Genomic DNA, 17,931 nt, shown 5'->3' with positions numbered 1-17,931 from the left:
AATTTACTATTCTGCTATGATTCCAAGAAAAAAATGGGAATATCAATCAGCATATATAATGTCACTTGTCATGATTATGGTAGTTTATGGCAAAACTCACCCCCAAATAGAAAATTAGGAAAGCAACATTTTTATTTCAGGCTAAGAAAGATAATCTTACATTTTTGCTTCCTTCAAGGATTTTGTCCTCTTCTGTACATTCTTGCTGAAGAAGGGTAATTTCCTCAACTAAAAAAAAAAAAGCAACAACAAAGAAAAAGAAAAACAGAGAGTACTTATTAGCCATTGGTGTTATGGCTAGGGTTTCACCCAGAGAGGACTGTTTAACCACCATGAAGGCCGGTGTGTATGGCTGTGCTCTAAACATCAGAATCAGTGCTGCTACAGAAGCCACTTCAAGTGAAAGCAGACACTAGTCAAAAAGCAACAGAAGAAGCAACTGTCTGAGCCCTTGAAAGTCTGATAATGGCAATGGAAGACAAAAGAAAAGAGTCTTTAAATAGTACTATAGTCCTATAACTCACAGTGATTGCTTGGAAACCTAGACATTTGAAATTCTAAAAGCATGAACCATTTAAGTTATACTTCATAAGTGGTGTAGAATAGTAACTCTTAGAGGAAAGGTTCTCATAGATCTTAAGCAATGATCCAAGGTAATTCCAAAAATATTTTTCAGTAGTGACATCAGAGAACAGGAAAACATAAATACTGCCAAGAAGTCTCCCATTCTAAACATATTTTAGGTTCTTTAATGTGTTCTTTAAGCCAAGACTATATGAAGGCAGACATGAACATGAAGGTACTGGTGAAAGTTTTGAAGGCACAGAGGGAGAAATATCAGCTTTTCCATTTGACTGACTCTTAGACCTTATGTTAAATTTCATGTGAATGCCTGTTAAGGGTTTACCTCACCACATTCCCCATGTCACATGTCAGATCTGAAACCAAATGCAACACTACTACTTGGGCACAATTCCTAAAAACAGGTACCAGAGGCAAGGAGGTTTGTCAGTGCAAGAAGCAGGAGAAGTGGTTCACAAGGAAAGATCAACTTTCCATATCATGAATAAGCAAGACACAGCATAACTCACAGACAGAAAAGCTTAAAAATTAGCCCCCGAGAAGGAAAAGCATAGGAACCTCCACACATAAGTCCTGGTTCTCATGTTACCTTTTCCCAGGACCTCAGACTACAGAGCATAAAGTGAAATTTGACTGCTCCTGGGGGCCTATTTCATTAGATCTCACCAGGAATGATGTCTGATATGTACTTTAATGTTCCCTCTCCAAGCTTGTTATACTTAGGTGCTCCCATTTACTGATAATAAACATATGAGTGTACATTAGACAATAAGGTGTTTCACCCATCCTTGCATACACTAGGTATAGTCACATTAACTCATAGACAATGAGCCTCAGTTTTCCATAGACTTTCCATACAGCCTTCATGAAAGACTCATTTCATCTTATTCACATCCTACACCCAAACGTCATTCACTGTACATGCTAGAGTGAGACCTTACCTCGAAAAACCAAAAAAAAAAAAAAAAAAAAGTTTCACCCATTCTTGCATATACTAGATACACTCACATTAAGTCATAGACAATGAGCCTCATGTTTCCATGGACTTTCTATACAGCCTTCATGGAAGACTCATTTCATCTTACTCACAACTAACACCTAACCCTCATCTTTACAAGGAACACAGATTCCAGGATTTAAGAACTGAAACCCAAAGATATTTCCTCAATAAAGAAATAGCTTTAAAATACATACCCGGTGACATCATACAGGATTCCTGCAATTAAAGAAAAGAAAACACTGTGAGAAGCAGGCAATACTATGGCAAGGCTTTCTTTGTACTACTTTGGAAATGTAGGAACCCTGAGTTAAGTCAAATTTTTCACAAACTAACAAAGATTCCTCTACAGACAACAGCTGAACTTTCAAGAACATTTCATGCACAAGTACAGTTACACTTTGAAATTCACAATCCTTAGTATAAGAAGATAAATCATTTGCACTGGAAATTGTTCTGCCACTTAGGAGTCACATTAACTATCCTTGGGTGTGATGAATTGATTTGTAGGAGATTATTTAACTCCACAACACCCAGAAATATGTCTGCACAAGAATTATGCACATTGAAAGTATAAAGGGATGATTTTGTATAAGTCACCAAAAGATCCTCTTACATCATGTGGTGGTCCTTTTCCCAGTATTGTTGGGAGTGAACCTAAGATGAAAGAATAGAACTGTCAGCATGTTGTTAACTAAGAGGTATAATATCTTGGGGAATTTCTATATGTTGTTAAGACTACATGTAGATGATTAGTGACTGTGGACTGAGCTGTGACAGGCTCACCCTTCTGGCTAAAAGAAGAATGGGAAAAGAGCAGAAAGAAATGACACATGGGAGCCTTGTCTTTGCAAATATATCCTCCATAGATGATACACAAATATCAAGCTCTGCTGAATATTAGCATAGCACCTGCCAATCATCTCAGCGTGCAGGAAGTGTAGGCAAGGGAATATGAGTCCAATACCAGGTACACATTGATTTTCAGGAATCTCTTGGATGCAGGAAATCCTGTTTCTCAATTAAGATACATTGAAACTGAGATAACACACTGCACACTGATATTCAATGTAAGATTCCTGTCATTCTTCCTTCATATTTGGAAAGCATCTGAATTATGAAGGTCCTCATGACATTTTCCAGATCATTTCAATATATGGGGATCTGTGATGCTGGGATTTGCTGCTATTTTTTTTTTACTGGATAAAGAAAGTTGATCAAAAACAGCTGGGGATCTGTTGTACAAATTGCATTATGTCACATTTATAACTATTTTCTGTCCATATCATCACCAAGTAAATATATCTCAATTTAAAGTACAAGCATTTCATAATAGTACACAATTGCCAATTTCACCTTCTTTTTCATAACTCTTTGAGTACAATATGTTGTTCCCCTGTGACCAGACATTCATAGAATTTTTTTGTCAATCTATGTGATGGTGGTACCCTTGAGATCTGTCAGTAACCTCATGGTTCAAGTTCATAGAACCTGGAGCTAAGAAACAGGATCATGATTGAGAGCAGGCAGCAGCAACAGAAGAAAGACAGCTGATATTGCTATTATGGAAGAAAGGCAGAAACATTCATAAAGTATATTAAGATGAACAGGAACAGCTGTTTGCTGATGAAACATGATCTTTAAACCTAATAAGTTGTGTTTTCTCATTTATTCCTATTCAATAATACAAAATGATTCTTAAGTTTTTATGGAATTCAGTTTACATGTCTGGTGTTCACTCTCTGTAATTTATTAGCTGTTAAAAAAGCATGTCTAGATCATGAAAATGGTTCCAAAAAAAGGAGCACAGAACAAATGATCATCCATTTTCTAATGAAAGCTCAGTACAGTGTGGAATCAGGTATGTATGCTTGTGTGAGTTTATGTTCAATCTTTACAATGCATACATACAAATGTTCTCTGTCACGAACATCTGGAAGAAGTCAGCAGAGCTCATGACTCACCTACTCCTAACTACAACAATGAAGCCACAGTGAATCACACAAAAACAACCTCAGCTTTCCCCTCATTCACAGATTTTCTAGATGACACCAAAGTACAGTTGAATCTTGGTCACATGATTAAGTTCATTTCAGTCCACATGAAACATAATATCTTTTCAAGTGGTGAAAGGATGGACATGATCAGTCTGTCACCCCCTTCCTATTTCTCATGTAGCTTATGTGATGACAGAGGAGCCTCTCTAAGAATGGTTAGTTAGATCTGTGGACTAGAGACTGGAGTTCTTGACGAGTCCACAGGCAGTGTTGTCTCTGCTCTCCTCTGGGTATTGTCTGCATAACAACCTGCAAGAAACAGCAATGGCCCCTATTTCTGGATTCATGTTCTTGTTTGTCCACATAGAAATTTGAGAGTTAAGATTGTTCATTTTGGTCCTATATTAGAGGTGATACTACACCAACTCCATGTATAAACATAGTGCCATTGCATGTATTAATTTACATAATGTTCATGTAATGTACATGTTTGTCATAGATTTTTTTTAAGGAAAATGATGAGGGCAATTGTGACCAAACTTTCAAATATCTTCTGAGAAAACATAACCTCAGAGAAAAATCACATATATATTCAAAATCACAAGATGCAGAAGCATGGAGCAGTGAGGCAAATTCCCTCCAAGAACTAGAAAAAACTGTACAACAAGTTTTTACTTAGACAATTAGCATTATATTGAAGTTGTTTCCTGCTCTTTCAACCTGTAAAACGCTACAATCATCACTATTCTAAGAGAATCCAGTAAGGAATTACGTTTTTTTCCTAAATATTAATAATAGAATACTTACAATTTTTACCATCTTTTGTGGGTTCCATCTACAATTATAGAAGCAAAGACAGTGTAAGAAGTCTTGGGACTCACTGATATCTTGATTTATTTTTCATTCTGACTATTAAAAATTGTCAGTCATTGGCAAGTTTATAGTCTTATAACACAAGGATGAGATGCACCATTCAAAAACAGTGATCATTTCCAGGAGGAGATCTCATTACCTGTCATTACCTCATGAATTACAGCAGATCCATGGGAGGAGACATGGCTTTCTTACTGGAGGATGACCTATCATACACCATTTCACCTGACCCTGCATTGGCAATTGTCCATTTGCAAAATGTAACAGTTGCTAATTGTCTATTCATCCACCACTCTTGAAAACAGAATCTGAAATCTATTAGTATCTGCAATACTCAGTGTCATGGTTTAATGGCCATGAATGACCTGAACTCAAAACAGGAAATTAAGAAAGCAAGATAAAAGATGAAGAAAGATTGTCTTACCTTTTCACTGGATTCCGTGTCTTCATCTTCATTATTAAGTCTGTTGTCATGAGTGGTAACATCCTCCACTAGGAAGACAACAGAGCACGTGTTACTCAGAGGTTGTGAGGCTCATGCTGTACTCAGAGAGCACGGCTTAGCCAACACAAAGGCCAGTGTGTATGGCTGTGCTCTGAATACCAGAAGCAGTGCTGCTACAGCAGCATCCTCAAGTGACAGCAGAGACTAATCAAGAAGCAAAAAAAAAAAAAAAAAAAAAAAGGGCAGGGGGAGGTGTACTGTAGAGATGGCTCAGTAGTTAAGGCATTTGCCTGCAAAACCTAAAGACCAAAGTTCAAGTCCTCGGTACCCATGTAGAGCCAGATGCACAAGGTGACACATGCATCTGTAGTTAGTAGTGGCTAGAGGCTTTGGCATGCCCATTCTGTCTGTCTCTTTCTGGTGGGAATGATGGTGCATGCCTTTAATCAAGTTCAAGGCCACCCTGACACTGCATAGTGAATTTCAGGTCAGCCTAGGCTATAATAAGTCTCTACTTCAAAAAAAAAAAAAAAAAAAAAAGCTGAGAGAGAGAAGCAACACAACAGAAAATAGCAGCATCTAAATGGTACTAGTGAGTGTTCTCTCACTCACAGTGAGCATGTTGAAACCTAGGTAGATGGCATTCTAAAGCCATGAATACACTTGAGTTATAACATATGATAATTAACATTTAATATAAACTTTATAGGAAATATCCTTGCAGTCTCATAAACAATGGTTCAAGAGTATTCAAAATATTAGGGTTTGGTGAGTGGCATCAGAGAAATGAAGCCATAAATACTGTCAAAATTCTCCCCTCGACATACATTAATTACTTCAGTGTGCCCTGTGAACCAGGATCCATGAGAGATGCACATGAAGGTACTGATTTAAATCCTGAATGAAAGAGAGGGGATCTGCTTCTTCACTGACTCACTCTTAAGACCTTTCATCCAGGTTCATGTGTCATGTGAGACCTGTGTTCCACCACATTTCCTGTATCATAGGTCAGTTCTCAAAACTCAACACAACACTTTGTACAGAGCTGCCAAAGGTTTAGATGTTTGGCAAAGGCAGAAACAGAAAGGAACAGATCTGTTGGAAAAGATCTCTTTTAAATGACCACCCAACACAAGGTAAACCTTAGCTTCCAGGCACTATTGTATAGAGTTATGCCTTTGAAAAAGAAAAGGCAGGCTGGAGAGATGGGTCAGTGATTACAGATGCTTTTTTGCAAAGTAAAATGGCCAGAGTTTGATTCTCATGTATAGCCACATGCACAGAGTGGCACATGCCTCTGGAGTTTATTTACATTGGCAGAGTACCCTGGTGTGTCCATTCTCACCACTACAGCCTTACCAGCATAAGGTAAGTTTTCTTCAATACTAGCACTTGGAAAGCTGAAGTAGAAGCATCACTGTTAGATGCAGACCTGCTTGGGAAGCAAAGTGATTTCCTGGTCAGCCAGGGCTAGGCCTCCAAACCTCCTCAAAATTAACAAAGCAGGTCTGGAGAGATGGCTTAGCAGTAAAAGTGCTTGCCTGCAAAACTGAAGGGCCTAGGTCTGATTCCCCTGGAAAAAGAGAGCAAGAGAGAGAGAGAGAGAGGGAGAGCGAGGGAAACCGTGTGTGTGTGAGGTGTGAGAGAGGGAGAGACAGACAGAGAGAGAGAGGGGGGGACAGAATGGACACACCAGGGCTTCCAGCTACTGCAAAAGAAGTCCAAACACATGTTCCACCTTGTACTTCTCACTTACGTGGGTCATGGAGAATCAAACCTAGTTCCTCTGGCTTTGTGGGCAAGTCCTTGAACTGCTAAGCCATCTTTCCAGCCCAACATGTACAGTTTTTACCAATGAAACAGTTTTAAAACTAGGCAAAAAAAATGTATGAATGGCTGCATGTGGTACTACACTCAGTACTAGGGAGGCAGAGATAGGAGGGTCTCCAGGAATTCGAGGCAAACCTGAGACTACATAGTGCATTGTAGGTCATCCCGGGCTAGCGTGAGAACCTATCTTGAAAATTCAAACAATGTTAAATATTGAAATTCACCCTCTCTTCTAGAATGAATGATTCTAGAATGAAGATACATAGAATGAATCATGCATCTAAAAGAACCATTTTTTTGTAAATGTAAGTTTAATATTTCTTTTTGGTAAATAGCTTTTAAACCAATTCTAGCAAGAAATTAATGCAGTTACCTTATTTTATGTTTCACTTAAGATAAGGCAAGGGACCTTAGCTAAAGGACTGTTTATTGTTATTTTAGTACTACAAGGGAGGTGCAAAGGTAAAGCATAGTCTAAAATGGTGCATATAGGAAGCAGCATCTTAGCAGCAGTGCAGTCCTTCAAGATTTTCATTGTCATGCTAACCTAAACAAGATGGGATGGCTCAACATGCAGAGTTTGGGTAATAATATGTATTTTAGTGTGGAAACAAGCTTTGCAGTAATTACCTTTTATATTTATGGATTCTTTGTCCTTTATGAGGTATTTCTTGGATATGATTAATTGAACTGTCTTCATATGGTGACATAATAAATCACAAAATTTTATTAAAATATTTTTTGGGTCATTTTTATTTCTTTATTTGAGAGTGACAGAGAGAGAGGGATAGAAAGAGACAGAAAGGGAATGGGCGCGCCAGGGCTTCCAGCCACTGCAAACGAACTCCAGACATGTGCGCCCCCTTGTGCATCTGGCTAAGGTGGGTCCTGGAATATCGAGCCTCGAACTGGGGTCCTTAGGCTTCACAGGCAAGCGCTTAACCGCTAAGCCATCTCTCCAGCCCAAATCACAAAATTTTAAACACCAAGTGAAAATTTAGAAAAGCAATTGTTCTATAATCCCAATAAACTTACTCTATGAGAATACATTCTAAGCTACGTGTAATGGTTCGCCTTCTGTTGTTTTGTTCAGTCTTCTAGGAAACAGGTAAACTTGAATGTTCAATTCATTAGTAGCAGTTTTTCCCTTTATTGTAGGCTTTTTGGCCTACTTTCGAAAAACTGCTTTTTTCCTAAGAACCTGATTTTGATAATTTATTTATTTATTTATTTAGTTGAGAGTGACAGACACAGAGAGAAAGACAGATAGAGGGGGAGAGAGAATGGGCATGCCAGGGCTTCCAGCCTCTGCAAACGAACTCCAGACGCGTGCGCCCCCTTGTGCAGCTGGCTAACGTGGGACCTGGGGAACCGAGCCTCGAACCGGGGTCCTTAGGCTTCACAGGCAAGCGCTTAACCGCTAAGCCATCTCTCCAGCCCAAGAACCTGATTTTGAATGGTCATCAACCTTACCAACCCTTCCAGGTCCAGACCTAACCCACTGCTTTCGTTACTGTTCACTGAATTTTCCTTTTCTGTTTAGCCCAGTGTTATTAAGATAAACAAGGGCAGTGAAGTTTGCCAACTTTTCAATGCGTTTTAGGATATTGTGCCAGCTTTAGAAGGCTTTCCAGAATTCTATTCCTCAGACAGGAGAGCCAGAACCAGTTTTGAATACAAGAAAAAGTCATGTGCATGTACTGTTGCCATTTTAGAAAGCTCTGATGTGAATTCAAATTATACCTCAGTTACTTAAAGCCAACAATTCTAAGGCAGTAGTTTTACTGGCCATTTGCACTCTTTGTACAGTGTCATTCTTTAAAAAAAAGAAAAAAGAAAAAATATCTCAAATAAAACAAGAGATAAAATCTTAAGACTTCCAAATCAGAGAAACCCTTCCAATTATTTTGTTTGAATTAGTTTTTAAAGTGTAAAACAGATACTTGTTGGGTAGATATTTTATCATTTCCATGCTTGAGTTCTGTGCAATATTTTCCATTATGACCATTGACAGGACAGTGACAAAGAAAAATTCTTCAGTGAATACCTAACTTAGAAGTGTTAACATTAATGCTCAATAAACAAATTACTGAAAAAAAAAAAAAATCACCTCTGGGCCTTGAGGGAAGGTGGGGCGGGCTCCAGGCTGAGGGAGGCTGCGCATGGCTGCCCCGCCCGCTCCGAGCCTGGCCAAGCCGCCAGGCTGTTGTGAGCTCTTAGCGCCCTCCCCAGCAAACAGCCTGCGCCTGCTAAGCAGGGCGGCTCAGGGCTCCGCTTTCCTGGCTCTCTGAGCAGCCACCGCCCCACCCAAGGGTCTGTGCGGGCGCCGGCCACGTCAGGGCAGAGCCTATGATTAGGAGATAGCGAGTGTGAAAACAGACATTCAGATAGCTGCTCCCCCTGGATGCTGTAGAAGAGTAGCTCCAAGCTCTCTGCCTTGGCAGTAAAACAAGTCATCCATGCAGGAACTGGTCTTATAGGTGAAGATTATGATGGAAATGTTGGTAGTGTGCTGTTTGATTTTGGGAAAGAGCAGTTTAAGTAAAAAAGGGTGATCTAATTCCATAGCTTATTTGTGGGCAGATTTTTTTTTTAACCCATAAACAGAAGTTCAAATGCTGGATGACACTGCACAATGTCCAGGAGGTTTTGGTTCCACTGGAAAGAAACGTTTCGTCAAGAATAGAAAATGGGAGGGAAGGAATTACCATGGGATTTTTTTAATAATCATGGAAAATGCTAATAAAAACATTAAAAAAAAAGAATAGAAAATGGAAAAAAAAACAAAAAACAAACAAACAAAAAAACAACAACATAGCTTTCTTTTAAACACGAAGAGAGTGAGTTTGAAGTGTTATGGTGTTTTAACATTTTGAAATATAATAGCCTAACTTGATTTTGTCTGGTGAAGAAAAGGATACCTTGTTAGGATCACAGAAACAGCTTTGTGCTTTCTATAATTGGCAGTTGCATATAAATCTGTTGTGATGTAATGCAAACGTTTTTAAATACTTAAAATAATGCTTTAAAATGCAAATTTTTAAACCAAAAAAATTTCTAGTACCTATGAAAACACATAATCTTACTTTATTAATTCCTCATAAATATTTTAGCCCATTGCCAAACCTAGGGGAAGCCCAGAGTTTTTGACAGACTTCATACTGTTAAGGAGAACTAAGCCACTAATACATAACAACAGGATTAGCTCTTCCCACAGCTGTTTAAATCTACAAGTAGATAGCTAGATGCATAGGTAGATAGATAGATGATAGATAGGTGTTCACAACCATCTCTACATAGAGTTCTTATTGGTTTTCATAGCTATGTATCTATAAACTCATCAGTGTAAATCAACAGCAAATCTTTACATTCTTGTTCATCCATCTTGACAATTCATTTATACTTTTGTGTGTTGAAATACAGATTATCCGTTAGTATGTTAAAATAGTGATTATTGATTGAATTACTATGAAAAGTGACCTCTCTCTGGAAGGGAAGTGGGCAGGGAGTTATCTGTAATGGATATCTCTTGCTTTCTGTATATAACTCACAATAAATAAGGTGAATACATTTTCAGTTCAATGGCCCAAAAGCAATACACATCTTTATAAACTTTCATATAAATAGAAACAGCATATATGTAATTTAGTGAATGAAATTATAGCATAAACAATTATCGGTGTATATTCATAAAGAATTCATTATATAAAATATTTTAAAATTTACTGTCCAGTCTACTTGAAGGGAAAGCATTCAATGACCAGTCAACATACCTGTAGATGAACAACAGCCCATAGTTAAATACCATTAAAAAATAACGCTACTAACACTCTCTGCAGAAATCTGACTTTATGGCTCAGTGCCTAGACACATAGTGACAGAATTCAGCACTGAGGGGGTAGATATCACAATAGACCATAGAACTTTTAGTGAATTCTTAATCTCTACGGTGACAACCACCAGCTGGTACTAGCCAAGTGTGCTTCTGTCAGTTCAAGATATCCTATAGGTTACTTTATGTGTGTGTGCATGTAATATTCTTTCCCTAAGACTATAATTATCAGAGTAGATGTATTCTTCTCATATGTTTAAATTATTATGAAGTTCCTTGTCTCTAAATGTGTGACTACCCTGAAAAATATTCCCATCACTATGCATTTAAATGATAGGCTACTCACTGATTAAATAAGACAAAAGTGTTTTTCTAAGAACATCCTTGTGTGGATATAAATATCTTAGGCATAAATATATAATTATACTATTTAATATAAATTTTCAAATAAGCATGTAAAATAAAGTATAATATAGCCATAAAGGCTATCCATATAATATATTCTCATGACCTGCTCATGAAAACAAGCTATTAAAAGAAATATAACCTATCCCCAAATATGGAATAACCTAATTCCCTGAAGGAAAACTTGTATATTGAATTTGAAAAGCCGCCAGAGTATTAGTAAAATTAAACCTGTACTTTTTTTTTTTTTTTTTCCTGAGGTAAGGTGTCACATTAGCTCAGAGTGATCTGAATCTCACTCTTTAGTCCCAGGCTGGCCTTGAACTCACAATGATCCTACTACTTCTGCCTCCCAAGTGCTGGGATTAACGTGTGTGCCACCATGCCCTGCAAACCTGTACTTGAACAGATCACATGTAAAAAAGACATTTCTAGGTGCATTTTGTTCTAGAGAATTCTACGTAGGTTTAAAGGCCTAGTGAATATACAAAATCAATTGCAGAAAAATCCAAGAAGGAACTGTCCTCAGCCTGTTTGCTGAAGCTACTGTGACTATTTTATTCCAAACAGATAAAGTAAGTTTCCTAAAAAGAATATATAGACAAAAGCTGGAGATATGGCTCAGCGGCTAAGGTGCTTGCCTGCAAAGCCTAAGGACCTGATTTCAATTCCCCAGTACCTATATAAAGCCAGCTGCACAAGGTGGTGCAAGCATCTGGAGTTTGTTTGCAGTGTGACTAGAAGTCCTAGCATGCCCATTCTCCTTATCTTTATCTGCCTTTCTCTCTTGTTCTCAAATAAATAAATAAATGAAACTTTAAAAAAAAGAATATATGAGGGCTGGAGAGATAGCTTAGTGGTTGAGTCATGTGTCTGCATAGCATAAGGACTCAGGTTTGATTCCTTAGCAACCACATAAGCCAGGGGCACGAGGTGTTGCATGTGACTGGAGTTTGTTTGCAGTGGTTAGAGGCCCTATGGTGCCCATTCTTTCTCTATCTACCTCTTTCTCAAACACATAAATAAATGAATGAATGAATAATAAATAAATTTTGTAAAAAAAGAAGATATAGAGTAATATGAATCAGGATCATTGAATAAAATTCACTAATTTCTTCCAGCTTATATTCAAAACATGAAAAGATTAATAGCATTGCTACCTCAAACCGTTTGGGTGGAAACAAGTCCATTTCAATCTTAAAAATCTCAACAAATATCATTGAAAAGAAAGCACATGATCGGACTTCACAAGTGTGTTCTAAGTCAGCCTGAGCTGGAGTGAGACCTTACCTTGAAAAAACAAAAACAGGGCAGGAGTGACAGGCTTAGCAGTTAAGGTGATTGCCTGCAAAGTGAAAGGACCCAGGTTCTATTCCCCAGGACTCATTTAAGCCAGATGCACAAGGGGCACACACGTCTGGAGTTCATTTGCAGTGGCTGGAGTCCCTGGCTCACCTATTCTCTCTCTCTCTCTCCCTCTTTCTCTGTCAAATAAATAAATAAATATATATATTTTGAGGTAGGGTCTCGCTCTAGCCCAGGCTGACCTGGAATTCACTATGTAGTCTCAGGGTGGCCTTGAACTCACAGTAATCCTCCTACCTCTTCCTTCCAAGTGCTGGGATTAAAGGTGTGCGCCACCACACCCGGCTAAAAATAAATAATTTTTTAAAAAAGAAAAAAACAAAAACAAAAGGAATAAGAGAAAGAAAGAGAGTCAAAAACAAAAAGAAATTTTTTTTTATACGAGGGCTGGAAGGATGGCTTAGTGGTTAAGGCGTTTGCCTGCAAAGCCAAAAGACCTAGTTTCAATTCCCCAGGACCCACGTTAGCCCGATGCACAAGGGGGTGCATGTATCTGGAGTTCATTTGCAGAGGCTGGAGGCCCTGGTGCGCCCATTCTCTCTTTCTCTCTCTCCCTCTTTCTGTCAAATAAATAAATAAAATAAAATAAAAAAAAGAAAGCACATGATCCTATGCAGCCAGCTACATACACAGTGGCATATGTATCTGGAGTTCATTTGCAGTGGCAAAAGAATGAGGCCCTGGTGTGCCAATTTCTCCCTCCCTCCTCTCTCTCTCCTTGGAAGTAAATTAAAAACATAAAAAATAAAAATAAAAATAAAAACAAGGGCTGGAGAGATAGCTTAGTGGTTAAGCGCTTGCCCCTGAAGCCCAATGATCTTGGTTCAAGGCTCAATTCCCCAAGACCCACGTTAGCCAGTTGCATAAGGGGGTGCATGTGTCTGGAGTTCCTTTGCAGTGCCTGGAGGCCCTGGCATGCCTTCTTCTCCCTCTGTCTTTCGCTCTCAAATAAATAAACTAAATTAAAAACAAACAAACAAACAAACAAAAAAGCAATGTGGAGCAGTGCCAGGCCCTGAATAGAGGCCATGGCAGAACATCCAGCTCAGGATGGGTTGTTCCCCAGTCAGTGAGCAGCCCAGCTGGAGAGGCAGAACTGAAAAACCAGAGCCTTTGCCACTGGTTTCAGCATCAGACTTGGCACTACATTAGTTTACCCTGTTTGTTTTAGATCTTGCATTGGTTCACTGTTTCCTGTAATGCCATCTTTTGCAATGTGAATATTTATCCCATACCATTATGTAAATAGTTACAGCTTACAGTTAGGAGGCCTTGGACTATGGGGATGTTTGAACAGTGCTGGGAATGGTAAAAAGTATGAAGACTTGAAGTTGGACTGGAAGCACTGTATTTTACATCATGGATGTTCATCAGTGTATGGGTGACAGGGGGGAATGTTTGGTTTGAATCAGGTGTCCCACATAAACGTGTGCTCTGAACATTTGGTCTGCTGGAGGTGATAGTCTTTGGGGAGGGGGATCCTTGCTGGTTGTGGGGTGGACCTACTTCTCTTGTCCCTCCTTAGATGAGGACGAAAACAGAGGTTCAACACCAGCACCTCTGCTCTGGCCACACAGTGCACATGTGACCTGCTCTTGTGTTCCTGTCCCAACACGACTGCTCCCCATACACGTCAGTGTCACTGCTGAGAATCTTAACGGCTCTTGGTTATGATGGAACTCTCAGTCACAGTCTCAGGCCCCCCAGAACACAGGCCCTGCTATTCAGAGTCTTGATTACAGTGTGTTGGTTCCCCCACTTTGGATTCTCAGCTTTGGACATGTGGCATGCTGTCATTACTCAGTAAAATACAATAAGTTCACTTCTAGATCCACTCTCCTCTCAAATACTACACCCCTCGTCCTTTCTTACTGCCTTCCCCTGTCTCCTACCTTTTCTCCTCATTAGAGGCAGCTCCTGAGGCAAGAGCTGAGTCTGGTATATCCACCGCAGAACAAGTACCAGAACACAAAGCAATCAATTTAAGATTATGTATTCCTGGGCTGGAGAAATGGCCTAGTGGTTAAGATATTTGCTTGTGAAGCCAAAAGACCCAGGTTCAATTCTCCAGGACCCATGTAAGGCAGATGCACAAGGGGAACATGCACCTGGAGGTCGTTTTTAGTGACTAGAGGCTTTGGCGTACCCATTCTCTCTCTCTGTCTCTCCTGTCTCTCTGCTCTCAAATAAATAAATAAAGTTAAAATATAATTATGTGATACATAGCTCTCACTACACTAGCTCCACTCTATTGGACCAGGGACATTCAACTGGGTAGTATGTAATCTTTTCCCAGGGAGATAGAAACATTTATTCTACCCAGATAGTGCACTCAGAACAGAACAGAGGAATGATAACAATTAAGTCAAGCTTGACAAACCAAAGAGTTTATTGGGTTTATGCACAGCAGTATGGATGAGGAGGTAACTTATGGGAATGTGGGTCACCCCCAAACACCTGTATCAGTCTCCAAGTTTCAGACTTTTTTTGGTATTCCACCCATGATGTCCACTCCAACTATACCAAAGTGTCCAAGCTCCAGCTCAAATGTCACATTGTATACAATTAATAGCAACTCAAACCATGGTAACTTTCACAGGAACCTCAAAACCCCCTTTAAATCCATGGGACTCTGTCAGTTGAGCATTTATCCCATTGAGGAAATAAGTTAGTCCTTGAAATGCAGGTTCTGTCCATTCTCCCATTCCTCCCAGCTCATACCCTTGGATAGCAGCACTCAGTAAAATGATTCCTTAACTAAATTTGGCCACACAACTTCCTCCAGAAAGAATCAAGAGAAACAGGACTAGATCTACAAGACAGGGAACCACGTGGGCCGAAAGGAGACAGTGCAGGAGCTCAGCCACCTTGCGCAGCTAGGTGAGCCTTAGTTACAAAGCCAGTCCGTCCACCCTGAGTCCTAGACTCCAGAGAACCCTGGCCTCTCTTGGCACTATTTTGCCATCCTCTTCTCTGAAATATGATCTCCAAATCTCATACTAGGCAGATTCTTGCCATTGTCATCCAGACAGGCTCAGCATTTCCCTAAAGCTAGGACCCCTCATCTCATTCACCCACCCCACATGTGACATTTAGAATATATGGGCTTGAATCATGAGTCTCCAGTGGGTGGAGCCCTACTGGAAAAGAGGCATGTCACTGGGGATGGATCCTAGAGTCCAGCCCTAAGGTGTTGAAATCAGTGAAATGGTAATGTTGGGTCCCTTCCCAATACATCAATAAATGTAGGGTACCTCAGATCCTTGTCTTATGAATTTTTTTGTTTTTCAAGGTAGGGTCTTCCTGTAGCTGAAGCTACCCTGGTACTCACTATGCATTCTCAGGGTGGCCTCAAACTCACAGCAATCCTACTTCTGCCTCCTCTGTTGGGATTAAAGGCATGGACCTCCACCTCCAGTGAGTCTTCCCAATTTAAAGAATTAACATCCATAGACCAGAACTGCAAGGTTTAGAGAGACTTTATTAGATTAAGAGAAGGAAAGATGAGGAAGGAAGAGAGCTCCTTGCCATGTGGAGTAGGGAGTAGGGAGCCCACCTTGGCATAGGGGGTCCCTCCCCCATTGGCTCAGATGAGGACGGCTTACTAGAGCAGGGACCTGGACGTTCAGGAGAGATAGACAGCCATAAAAGAGGTCTTGCCCACCTGTTAAGCATTTATTTATAATTCTTTTTTTTTTTTTTTCTTGAGGTAGGGTCTCACTCTGGCCCAGGCTGACCTGGACTTCACTATGTAGTCTCAGGTATAATGTTATTGTGGTGGGCTTTACACTTTGGCTCAGTTGAATCTTAAGACAGGGCTGATTGATGTGGACTCAGGAGCTGGTTCAGGAAGAGGCCAGCTATGAGGCCAAGTTTTAGGCTTGAGCTCAACCAACCACAATGCCAGAGTGAGATTTAAACCTTAATTTTATTTTAGTTAAGGTTTTTGGTTTTTCAAGGTAGGGTCTCACTTTAGCTCAGGCTGACCTGGCATTCACTATGTAGTCTCAGGGTGATCTCGAACTCATGGCTATCCTCCTACCTCTGCTTTCCCAGTGCTGGGATTAAAGGCATGTACCACTACGCCTGGCTAGATTTAAACCTTAATTTTAGAAAAGGAGTCCTCCCTCCCAGGAAAGGACTCAGGTTGTGTATGGGAAAAACAGATCTATGTAATTCCTTTAGGCATGGGTAAGGAGAAGCCAGATCCAAGGATATTCCTTTTTTTTAATTTCCCCTTTTTTTTTATTAATTGGTTTTGTACTCAGTGAATACAGGCAAGTTGGTACCATTGTTAGCCTCTTCCCTGTTCTTCCTCCTCCTGCTGGCCCCTCCTTGTTGAGGTATATGGGTCATGCATTTTGGAGTTAGCCCTTAGTTATGGGTAGGAGGAAATGTCTCTGTGTATCATGACCCAATGTGTAGCTCTGACATTTTTTCTGCCCCCGCTTCCACAAATTTCTCTGAGCCATGTTGGGTTCATTTTAGGTCTGCTTCAGTGATGAGGTCTTGGGAGCCTTTTTGTCTCTGGATATCTGATTTGGTAGGAGTTGACCGTTCTCTGTGTCGATCTCCTTCACCCTTGTGCTGGTACCAGGTTCACCAAGCAAACAGCACCCTTGCTTGGTTCGCCAATTATTCTTAGTTTCAGCTGGGGGCCTTTTGAGGTATGATGCGGTGGTTTTCTCCTTAGGATCTGAGTTTCTCTGAAAAAGAGAAGCAGATTCTCCAGTGGAGAGTAAAGTTAGCATCAGATAAATGGGATAACCCTTATTGTTTTAGAGAGAATTTAATAGGTGTAGGCCCTCTTGTAGCCCACATTGGTGATAGCTTGATAATGGAGAGTGGGCTTGCTTTTTGGATATGGTTCTGACTTGTTTCTGAACTCCAGCTATGAGTTTCATTACACTGAGTGGACCAGTTAACCAAATCAAGAGCAGCTGTTTTCCACTATGGCTGAGTGCCACTATTGCACTTGTGTGAGCATCACGGCAGGTTATTTGCTGCTAAGAGGTTAGATCATGAGTTGTTTGGATAGATATTGGTCATTTTTCCCCAGTCGCCCATGTAGCGCCTTCTGGCACTAGACTGCTGACTGTCTGGGGACTGACTCTCTTCCAACTTCCGGCCATGTCACTCCATGTTATGTGTCAACTGCATATGGTGTCTTCAGCAACAGGGTCTTACCACTAACCTTTGGTGGGTCATCAAGTACTCTGACAGAAATCTGTTATTCATTTAGGAAACCGTGTAGGTCTCTCTGATCAAAAGCTAATTGTGGATGACAGCCACCTGCTTATTATCTTTCTGTGATTGGGTGAGTTCATTGAGAATGATCTGTTCCAGGTTCAACCATTTTTCTGCAAATTTCATTGTGTCATTTTTTTTTTTTTTCCTTACTGCTGTGTAGCATTCCATCATTGAGCAAATCTCTCTGGATAGGCTTGAAGGTTTTAGAGTACACCTGTTTTTAAAAAATAGTTTTATATTTTAGTTTTTTAATTTATTTGAGAGAGGCAGAAAGAAGATGAGTGCGGCAAGGCCAACACATATGCCACTTTGTGCATGTGGCTTACGTGGGTCCTGGAGAATTGAACCTATGCCC

This window comes from Jaculus jaculus, chromosome 3 (genome assembly GCF_020740685.1).
Source record: "Jaculus jaculus isolate mJacJac1 chromosome 3, mJacJac1.mat.Y.cur, whole genome shotgun sequence".
Classification (NCBI taxonomy): Eukaryota; Metazoa; Chordata; class Mammalia; order Rodentia; family Dipodidae; genus Jaculus; species Jaculus jaculus.
Note: the sequence above shows the minus strand (reverse complement) of the source record.